Source organism: Gopherus flavomarginatus, chromosome 3, assembly GCF_025201925.1.
Source record: "Gopherus flavomarginatus isolate rGopFla2 chromosome 3, rGopFla2.mat.asm, whole genome shotgun sequence".
NCBI lineage: Eukaryota > Metazoa > Chordata > Testudines > Testudinidae > Gopherus > Gopherus flavomarginatus.
The window spans coordinates 113,670,184-113,680,838 of record NC_066619.1 but is presented as its reverse complement, the minus strand read 5'-3'; the positions used below and the strand labels follow the sequence as shown (position 1 = coordinate 113,680,838).

At 40.2% G+C, this 10,655-nt stretch overlaps 1 protein-coding gene across 4 annotated transcripts in view; it reads right to left on the bottom strand.

Annotated features, from left to right (window-relative positions):
- KIAA2026 (KIAA2026 ortholog) overlaps nt 1–10,655 on the bottom strand; it is an 83,365-nt gene that overhangs the window by 37,188 nt on the left and 35,522 nt on the right. The gene's annotated exons all lie outside the window — the stretch shown is intronic.

The following is a 10,655-nucleotide window of genomic DNA, read 5'->3' as shown; positions in this document are numbered from 1 at the left end:
ATTTAAAAAGAACATGAATAAAAGAGGACATGATAGACAAACAGAATAATTAATAGCATAAACAAAGAGTGAGCACTTCTTGCTATAACAACATATGAACAAAGGGACACTCAATTAAACTGAAAGGTGACAAATTAAACAACTATTAACAGGAAATCCTTTTTTTCCAAAACGCATAAAGAATGCGTGGAACTCATTGTCATAATGTCTCATCATGGCCAACTACTTAATAGGATTCAAAAACAGATCACACATTTATATGGCTAAGGAAAACAATTTATTATCTCCCTCTTTATAACAACCTTTTATGTAACTGAAAACTGTTATCACGTCCCCCCTCAGTCTTTTCTTCTCCAGACTAAACAAATTCATTTATAAATCTTTCCTCATAGGTCATGTTTTCTGGATCTTTAATTAATTTTGTTGCATTCCTGTGGACTTTCTCCAATTTGTCCACATTTTTCCCAAAGTGTGGTGCCCAAAACTGAACACATTACTCCAGCTGAGGCCTTATCAGTGCTGAGCAGAATGGAAGAATTAGTTCTTGTGTCTTGCTTACAAGACTCCTGCTTATACATCCTGGAATGACGTTTGCTTTTTTTGCAACATTATTACATTGTTAACTCAAATTTAGTTTGTGATCCACTGTAACCCACAGATCCTTCTCTGCAGTACTTGTTTCTAGATAGTCATTTCCCATTTTATATTTGTGAAACTGATTATTCCTTCTTAAGCAGAAGGAATAATTTGTCCTTACTGAATTTTATCATATTTATTTATGTCCAGATCATTTTGAATTCTAATGCTGTCCTCCAAAGTGCTTGCAATCTCTCCCAGCTTGGTATTGTCCACAGACTTTCTAACTGCACTCTCTATGCCATTATCCAAATTTATGAAGATATCTAAAGTTGGACCCAGGACACATAACTGTGGACCCTGTGCCACCTCGAGCTGGGGTACTACTGAGCCCCCTGACCCACTAACCTGGGCTCCCTCTCACACTGTTCTGCTGTGACAAGCTGAAAAGCCCTGCAGCCTGCACTTTCACCAGCATACATACAGGTAGGGACACACCCAGCTGCAGTTAGATGCAGGCCACAGCTAAGGCAACTCCCAGCTCCCTAGGCACACACCTCCTCTGGAGAATAAACCCAAAATTATACCGTCTAGCGCTGCACAGGGAATTGTACAGCATAAACTCAAAGTTCATCCACTCCCTCAACATGGAGAGGAATATGCAACCGTCTTTGACCCTTGAGCTAAGATTCTCATACACTTCACACCAACTCACTGGTTTAGATGAAATAAAAACAAGTTTATTAACTATAAAAGATAGGTTTTAAGTGATTATAAGAGATAGTAAACATAAGCAGATTACCTAGCCAAAAAAAAAAAATGCAAGCTAATCTTAATATACTAAATAGACTGGACATGAATTAGCAGATAGATTCTCGCCCTAAGAGATGATACAAGCAGGCTGCAGATTCTTTAGCAAGCAAGCTGCACTTGCTTTTCAGCTTGGAATCCCCAAGTGTTTCATTCACAAGCTAAAAAATCCTATAGCTTGTATCCAGCACTTCCCCCAGTTCAGTCGGTTCTCAGGGGTTTCCTGAAGTCTTCTTGCGTAGGTAGTTAAGACCACCACATGATGTCACTCCCTGCCTTATATAGCTTTTGCATATGGTGGGAACCCTTTGTTTCAAAGCTTGGTTCCCAGACCAGTCTGTGGAAAAATACTGACATCCCAAGATGGAGTCCAGCAGCATGTGGTCAGATCACATATCCTTGTAGATTCATAGCAGCCATTACTCACAGACTGTCTAGAGTGTTCTCAGGAAGGCTTATGTAGGAGATAAGCTTCTCCTAATGCCTACTATTTTTTCCTAATGGCTTGTCATAAACAGATAAGTAAGAGTTAATTGAACAGAAGTACTTCATATCTCTTTTGCCTGTAAATGATTAACAAGATCAGTGAGCCTGGTTGTCACCTGACCAGAGGACCAATCAGGGGACAGGATACTTTCACATCTTGAGGGAGGGAAGTTTTTGTGTGTGCTGTTAGTTTTTGGTTGTTGTTCTCTCTGGGGGCTCAGAGGGACCAGACGTGCAACCAGGTTTCTCTCCAATCTCTCTGATACAGGTTCTTATAGATTCAAAATAGTAAGTACTAGGTGATAAGGCGAGTTAGGCTTATGTTCGTTTTCTTTATTTGCAAATGTGTATTTGGCTGGGAGGAGTTCAAATTTGTATTTTGCTGAAAGGATTTTAATTTGTACTTGTATACTTAGGCTGGGAGGGTATTCCCAGTGTCTATAGCTGAAAGACCCAGTAACATATTCCATCTTAAATTTACAAAGATAATTTTTACTGTTTTTTCTTTCTTTTATTAAAAGCTTTTTCTTGTTTAAGAACCTGCTTTTTTATTATTCTGGTGAGACCTCAGGGGACTGGGTCTGGATCCACCAGGGAATTGGTGGGGAGAAAGGAGGGAAGGGGGAGAGAAAGGTTAATTTTCTCTCTGTGTTAGGATTACTTTCTCTCTCAAGGAGAGTCTGGGAGGGGGAGAGAGAAGGAGGGGGGAAGGTGAATTTTCCTCTCTGTTTTAAGATTCAAGGAGTTTGAATCACAGTGATCTTCCAGGGTAACCCAGGGAGGGGAAGCCTGGGAGAGGCAACGGTGAGGGAAAGGGTTTACCTTCCTTGTGTTAAGATCCAGAGGGACTGGGTCTTGGGAGTCCCCAGGCGAGGTTTTGGGGGGACCAGAGTGTACCAGGTACTGGAATTCCTGGTTGATGGCAGTGCTACAAGTACTAAGCTGGTAACTGAGCTGAGAGGAATTCATGCTGGTACCCCATCTTTTGGACGCTAAGGTTCAGAGTGGGGGTTTATACCATGACATGGCCCATTACCATGAATAGGCCCTTCCCCACCCATTATCTAGACTGAAAGTATCTTGTCTATTGGGAACTACCCAGGTGTAACTACATTTGAAATACAGATACATAGTCAACATGCATAATTTTTCCAATGATATCTCACATGACTTATCTTGCATAAAATCAGGGTGGAAAAAATGATTTTTTTAATCAAATTTTTTTGATAAGTTTTTTTCCTCAAAAACCATGTTATCTAAAAATAGTTTTAATTAAGATACATTATAGCTCAAAGATATCTCATTATGGAATAGGGATTATAAATTCTAATTCTATAATATGAGACAATATAGTCATGTAATGTTTAAGAAAAGTTTTGTAAATGAGTTACAATAGTTCATGGATTAGGGACCCAATCTTATGGGGCTTGAGGGGCTTCTGCATAGATTATTTAGGTTAATCTTTCTATCTACCCACTCAGACTCAGTGCTCAGTCTAAAAGATACCATCAGAGATGCTTAGTTTTGCAGTTCTCAAATTGCAGATTTGTGTCTCCAGAGATAACATGTTTGTTAACAGCAAAAATGTTTTTAAATAAATAGGGGGAGGGGTGAGAAATAACAGACCTCAATCCTATTGTCCCTCTGCAAATTTGTGTATACAGCGTCAATCCCTTACCTCTCTCTAAAAGTACAAAGTTTCAAAAAGTTCAATGAATAGAAGATTGCTGGGGGCAGAATAGATCTGGATAAGGAGAAGTAGTCTAGAGATAAATTTGAGAAGGGACAGGCAGCAGAAACAAAAGTGAAACCGTTTGAGCAGCATATTCCAGAAGTCTTTCTGAGTGTGGCCTTCACTGATTTGAGTTCTACCATACCATTCTCTCATTAGAAGGGAAAACCTATAATGGCAGCAGGCCGTAAAAGAGACCCAGTGTGGGAATATTTTAATGAAGTTCCTCTACCTGTGGGAAAGACAGGCATGCATGGAAAATGCAAACAGTGCAACAAAGAAATGCAAGGCCTGGTTGCCCTAATGAAACAACATCATGAGACGTGTTCCTTCTCAGGAGGAAGCTGTGTTGAAGATGATGAAAGGAATAGGTCTGAACGTGGAGGATCTTCAAGTTGGTAAACATTTTTATTTCATACTTCTTTCTTAAGGACTGCCTGTCTTCCTTCTGGACTATTCTTGAATTCTCATGTTTGAGCAAAAAATATAGTTGTTCCTGTGGTACTATCATTTTAGATGCAGTTGTGATTAAAAAAAACAGCTGAAATAGGTAGATATTTATTTTACAATTTCACCTTTAAAGTAGTACTGAGTGTCAGTGAATGCAATGAGTAATATGAAATGAGCAGTATGGTAATATTAAATAACTGCATTGACTTATTTTGTTTAGGAGAATCCATCCTCAACATACAGGATTCTGAAGACTATCCATCTTCAAGATCACCATCATTTTCTATAGTTTCAGAGTTATCTGCCAGTGGTAGCATTTGTCACATCATGTATGTCACACAGCCACAGTACATAACCTGTAGCAAAAAGAAAAAAACTCCATCCTCCAGAACCATAGATAAATTTGTGATAAGAACCAGCAGATTACAAAAAGAGGTCATCAATGGGAAAATTGCCCTGTTTATGCAACAAACTCTCCTTTCCGTATGATTGAGAAACCACATTTCATTAACATGAGTCAGTCATTAAGACCAGTATACAGTCCACTCAACAGAGCAGATGTAGCAGGCAAATTGCTGGATAAAAAATGTATGAAAGAGAAATTGAGCAGTGTGCAAAAGGTTTAGAGGGTAAAATTGTTAACCTGAGTCTTGATGGGCGGAGCAATGTCCACAAAAATCCTGTTGTATGTGCTTGTGTGACAACAGAAGAAGGGAATGTCTTCCTTACAGAAACAACTGATACATCAGCAAATGCACACACAGCAGAATACTTACAAGAAGTAGCAGTAAAAGCCATAACAAACTGAAAAAAAAAATTCAAATGTCTAGTATGCAGCTTGGTCACAAACAATGCTGCAAATGTTTGCAAGATGAGAAGAAATTATTTAGAAAAGACTGAAAAGAGTCCCAAGCTCTCCTTGCCAAAGACTTGAGTGTTCTAGAAATAAAGGTGAATATTGTTGAAATTGCAAAATACTTCAGTTAACAACCACTTTGCAGCAGCTGCTCTGAAAAAAGTGGGAAGAACCAAGCTAACTCTCCCACAATGGAACTCAGTAGTGGACTGTTTTGAGCACTATATTAAGAACAGGCCTAATATGATGAATTTGTGAACAAAATCGTGAAAAAATAGATAGCACTGTCACAGTCAAAGTTGGGCTTGAGTTCCATTTCTTTCCATCACTCTGTCTTGTTTCTAGTTAAATCTGTATTCTTTCTTAAATAAATCCACTTTTGTTTTATTATAAGTGCTCACAGGTACTATATGATTTACAAGAGCAGTGGTTTAAGGTAAAACTGGTGAACTGGGGTACACTGCTCCTTTGGGGCACAGGACTGGGGATATCTATGAGTAGCCACTGGCAGGGGCTAGATATCACAGGGTAATAATTCAAAGGGATTCGGGAACTGGGACGTACCTGTTAACCTGCAAGGTGAAGGCTGAGTTAGCATTACCCAGATGAAAGTGCTTGAGTGGCTGAAAGGCTAGTGATGTTAGGGAGCTAACACTCAGCTGCCATAAACAAGACTCTCATGCTGAAGGCAGGGGATAACAAGGTGACTGAGTCCTGGATACCCCAAGAACTGTCTCAGCTACATTTTAAAAAAAAAGTTACTAAATATTCAAAAGCCAGGAAATTACAGAATTCATTATGCCTTCATTAAATCTACTTCCTTATGAGCACTCTAAGATTTACTGATGAAAAGTGCAATGTAAGAACTACATGGTATTATGTGAATGCACCACAATTCAGTCGTTAATCACATGATCTTTTTTCCACAGGACCTTTGCCTCATTTAGTACTCAGTGATAGAATGAGGGGTGTGGAGTGACTATGGCCATTGTTTCTACGACTCAATCATTCGCTGTAGAAGGTGGAAGATGTGTAGAGAATGAGGTGGAAAAGGCACACAAGCATTTAATTTTCAGCCAAGACAGAGCAGGTTTTGTGATATATTAAACTATGATTAGATTACTTGCTGTTACTGCAAAACACAATGTGATATGATTTTAGGAGGGAGATGGCTTCCCTCTAATATTATGTGACAGCCTCGCAATTGCACACATAGCTGATGCTGTCAGGGCAAAGAAGTTTAATTGGCAAATCACTCCTTGCATTACACACGTATTCAAACACGCGTGTATAAAAATTATATATGCACAGACTTTTTTTTTTAAATATCTGAAAAATGTAAGCCACTGAGATGACTGAGCAGACACATTATTCCAGTAGTGGTCATACCAGTGCCAAATACAGACGTAATATAACCTCCTTACTACTTCTATTTGATATTCATCTGTTCATGCACCCAAGGATAGCATCAGACCTTTTGGCTATAACCTCACACTGGGAGCTCATGTTGAGCTATTATCCAACAGGACCCTCCCAAGTTTTTTTCCAGAGACAACTTCCCAGGATAGAGTCCCCCAACCTGTAAGTATGGCCTACATTATTTGTTCCTAAATATATGATTTTACACGTGGCCATAATAAAATGCATATTGGTTGCTTGTGCCTAAGCTGACCAAACAATCCAGATAGGTCACTGATCCAGAACAATCTTCTTCATTATTTACCATTTCCACAATCTTCGGGTCATCTGCACACTTTATCAGTAATGATTTTCTGTTTTATTCCAGGTCACTAGTAAAAATAAATAGCGTAGGACTAGCACTAGAAGCACAACTATTTCTTGATGATTCCCCATTTACATTTTGAAATCTATCCGTTAGCCTATTTTTAATCCATGTAATGTGTGCCATGTTGATCTTGTATCATTCTAGTTTCTTACCACAAATGTTGTGCAGTACCAAGCCAGATGCTTTTCAGAAGTCTAAGTACAAGCAGTCCTCAACTTTACAACATTCAACTTACGATAAACAGCACTTACGACGTTTCTGAATTGACGCACTGATTCAACTTACAATTGGTTTTGACTTTATGACGCTCAGTCCCACAATGGAGTGGGTTGCGGTTCCCAGTTATGACGTTTCAACTTACGATGCAATTTTCAGGGAACCAATGACTGTGTCGCAAGTCTAAGGACTGCCTGTATATTACATCAACATGTCTATTTTTATCACAAACTTGATCTCTCAAAGAGTTACCTTGACAAGATTTATCTTCCATAAATTCATGTTGACTGGCATTAATTATATTACCTTCTTTTAATTCTTAATTAATCTAGACCTATATCAGTCTTTCCATTATTTTGCCTAGGACTGATGTCGGGCTAACCAACATATACCTATCCGGGTGGTCCTGTTTACCTTTTTCAAATATTGGCACAACATTAGCTTTCTTCCAATCCTTTGTAACTTCCCACTGGTAACAATATTTTATTTTATTTGAGAGAATGAGACCAAAGCCCAACAAATAGGAGAAACAACAACAAAAATTCTTGTTTGACTACTAAATTTGAAAAGCCTGTGGAGAAATCATCAGAGTTCACTTTCCACAGCCTGTGAACATCTAATTGCAGCTTCCTCTTTCCTCCAATAGAGAGAGCTTTCCCTCCTTATTCTGAACTGGAGAAATAGGTACTATATAAAGTTCCACAGATCTGTTCTAAAACAAGGACCTTATTTTTTCTTCAGTTTTAGTGCTTAAACTATCATGGTGGTAAGAGAGGTAGAGTTGTGGTAGATTGGGTTACCTTCATAAGGGCGTAGGGCATTTATAAGGGCGTACCTTTTGTTCCCTGAAGTTCAGCGAGCAACTGAAATCTCGTATTTGTTAGGTGCTTCTTTTATTTTTAAATGTAGACTATTCTAGTCCCACCCAACAGCTCCTCATCTAGAAATACGCAAGGTTCAGGAGTCCAGCAAATGGAGAGACAGAGTGCACATCAGGTGTTTTTATGCTGATATTGTCTGCATCTCCCTGTTCTCAAAACAGAGGTCTTACAACAAAATGAATAATTAACTGACTCACAACACAGAATGATGATAGCAAATAAAATGAAATCTCAATGACGACACATTTCTGAGAACATTGGTGTTGAATGACACCACAGAGACCTGATGCTTCAAGAACCTTGTTACAACTTAGAAAAATAAAGTGGTCCTACAGTATTTCATTATATGCTCATGACCTAGTTGACGGGCCTTTCTAAATCTAGATCAGTGGTTTTCAAACTGTTTTTTCTGGCAATCCATTTGAAGAAAATTGTTGATGCCCATGACCCAATGGAGCTGTGGATGAGGGGGCTCTGGGCTGGGCTGCAGGGATCAGGGCTACAGGGTGGGGGTGGGAATGAGGTGGTGAGGATGTGGCAGGGGGCCCTGGGATGGGACCAGGGACAAGGGGTCTGGGGTGCAGGAGGGTGCTTTGAGTTTGAGGGGGCTCAGAGCTGGGACAGGGGTTGGGATGCAGGAGGGGGACAGGACTCTGGGCTGGGGGTGCAGGCTCCAGGGTGGAGCTGGGGATGAGGTGTTTAGAGTACAGGAAAGGGCTCCTGGTTTGATGGGGGGGCTCATGGCTGGGTCAGGAGATTGGGGCACAATCTTACTTTGGGCAGCTCCTGGTCAGCAGTGCACAGGAGTGCTAAGGCAGGCTCCTCAGAAGCAGCCAGCAGCAGGTCCAGCTAGGCAGCTCTTACCCACAGGCACCGCTCCCCCTCCTCCAAGCTCGATGCTCAGGGCAGGGGCAGCACACAGAGCCCCTTAGCCCCCCACTTAGGAGCCGGACCTGCTGTTGGCCACTTCTGGGGCACAGCGTGGTGTCAAAACAGGCAGGGACTAGCCTGCCTTAGCCGGGAAGTAGAGCCAGCAGGACTTTTAATGGCCCGGTAGGCGGTGCTGACCAGAGCTGCTGCAATCCAGTGCCTTACATTCCGTGACCCGCTACTGGGTTGTGACCCACAGTTTGAAAAACCACTGATCTAGATTACATTTGATGCTACTGTAACAGAATTTTTACATCTCCAAGAACAGAGTGGTTGGTGTGGATGGAATTTATACTAAACACCACCAGATTAATTACCCATGTGTTATAAGAAATTAGTACTTAAATCTCAGTCTGAATTCCATACCAAACACAAATCATGTTTATGTTCTAAATAAGTATTTGCAATTTTGATTACAAAGAAGGGAGAAACAGTGAATACTCAGCAAGTGTATTGCTTTGAAGCTTTTAGACCATTATTACGAGGTTCAGGATTTATATCAAAGTTCCTTTGAAGCAAAGTATTTCAGGGAATCTCTTGCATTCTGGGAGAGCAGTCGCACCATCCCAGAATGGGCTTTCTGTATCAATGAATCAGATTTACAAGAATCAAAATAATTATTTTAATCTCTATTTTAGTAGAGTTGTCACAGTACTGCACCTCTAATCTCTCCTGGTTTCTCTAAGCAAACTCTTCTAGATCTCAAGCCTCAGGAGCCGTCACCACTCAATGTGGATTCACACAGCTGTCTCACACTCAGACCAGTCTTTGAGCTGCAGTCTCCTGTGTATCAACCACAATATATCTTAGCAGATCTGACTTGCGTGATATAATCACACTGTTAAACAACAGAATACCATTTATATAAAATATTTTTGGATGCTTTCTACACTTTCAAATATATAGATTTCAATTACAACATAGAATACAAAGTGTACAGTGCTCTCATTTTATGTTTTTATTATAAATATTTTCACTGAAAATAAAAATAGTATTTTTCAATTCACTTAACACAAATACTGTAATGCAATCGCTTGATCATGAAAGCTGAACTTACAAATGTAGAGTTACGTACAAAAAATAACTGCATTCAAAAATATAAAACTTTAGAGCCTACAAGTCCACTTAGTCCTACTTCCTGTTCAGCCAATCACTCAGACAAACACGTTTGTTTACATTTGCAGGAGATAATCCTGCCCGCTTCTTGTTTATGTCACCCAAAAGAGAGAACAGGCATTCGCATGGCACCATTGTAGGCAGCATTGAAAGATATTTACATGCCAGATGCGCTAAAGATTCATATGTCCCTTCATGCTTCAACCACCATTCCAGAGGACATGCGTCCATGCTAATAATGGGTTCTGCTCGATAATGATCCAAAGCAGTGCAGACCAACGCATGTTCATTTTCATTATCTGAGTCAGATGGCACTAGCCAAAGGTTGATTTTCTTTTTTTTGGGTGGTTCGGGTTCTATAGTTTCTGCATTGGAGTGTTGCTCTTTTAAGACTTCTGAAAGCATGCAAGCTTTTGCCCAGTTGGCCTGTGCCTACGGCCGGCCCTGCTCTTATAAGACTTCTGAAAGTATGCTCCACACCCCGTACCTCTCAGATTTTGGAAGGCATTTCAGATTCTTTAATCTTGGGTTGAGTGCTGTAGCTAACTTTAGAAATATCACACTGGTACCTTCTTTGCGTTTTGTCGTATCTGCAGTGAAAGTGTTAAAATGAACAGCATGCTAGAGCATCATCCGAGACTGCTACCACATGAAATATATGGCAGAATATGGGTAAAACAGAGTAGGAGACATACAATTCCCCCTCCCCCCCAAGAAGTAAATTTAACAAGTGTCATCAGCATGGAAGCATGCTCTCCAGAATGGAGGCCAAAGCACGAAGGGGCATACGAACAGTTAGCACATTTGCTAATTACC